At 36.9% G+C, this 812-nt stretch overlaps 1 protein-coding gene across 1 annotated transcript in view; it reads left to right on the forward strand.

Moving 5' to 3' along the window:
• ROBO1 (roundabout, axon guidance receptor, homolog 1 (Drosophila)) overlaps positions 1 to 812 on the forward strand; it is a 752,594-nt gene that overhangs the window by 43,623 nt on the left and 708,159 nt on the right. The gene's annotated exons all lie outside the window — the stretch shown is intronic.

Raw genomic sequence — 812 nt, forward strand, 5'->3', positions numbered from 1 at the left:
CACAATGGAATACTACGCTGCATTGAAAAACAAGGAACTCATGCAATATTTTTCAAAATGGGTAACCCTGGAGAACATTATGCTGAGTGAAGTATCTCGGTCACAAAAGGACAAAATACTACATGGTGCCCCTGTTATAGAATGGGACTGACATCAGGGTTGGGGTAAGACTGAGAAACACTGGATAAATTAAGTATACTGCATTGAAACAGATGAGGGAGAGAACCGTTTAAAAGCTATATATGATAGGGTATTATAGTTATCACAAGAATCCAGAATTAAGATTGCATAGTGGAGTGTACTCGGGGCCGGGGGGAGGGGGAGAGGATTGTATATCAGTGAAAGAATTTTTCTTTTACTTTTCAAAGAGAGACGCGAACTGGGGTGGGGGAGGGCTGGGCAGGGAGAAAAAGTGCAACAATGAATGGATGGAAATCCAAAATCTCTGTAAATGTTCATTAAAATTAACTTTAAAAAGGGGGGGGAAAGGAATATTTAGGCATTATTTGTATGACAACAGTCCAGAAAAAGAGTGCATAGCAAAGTGGACTTGGGTGGGGCAGGGGGAGGGAATAAATGATGCAATGATGAATGAAATTTTTTTTTTAATAAAAAGTGTTCTGGGGGAGAATAGGAAGGAAAATGTGCAACAGGGAATTAATGAATGAAAATTCAACTTTTCTGTAAACTTCACTAAAATCACAATAAAAAATAAATTAGGGGGGGAAAAAGACAGGGTAACAGGTATAGATCAATGGTGATGAATTTTATAAAATTTTATATATATACACACACATATATACATATATATA

The sequence above is a fragment of the Elephantulus edwardii genome, unplaced genomic scaffold, assembly GCF_000299155.1.
Source record: "Elephantulus edwardii isolate Elephantulus edwardi_28Jun2011 unplaced genomic scaffold, EleEdw1.0 scaffold00081, whole genome shotgun sequence".
Taxonomy (NCBI): Eukaryota; Metazoa; Chordata; class Mammalia; order Macroscelidea; family Macroscelididae; genus Elephantulus; species Elephantulus edwardii.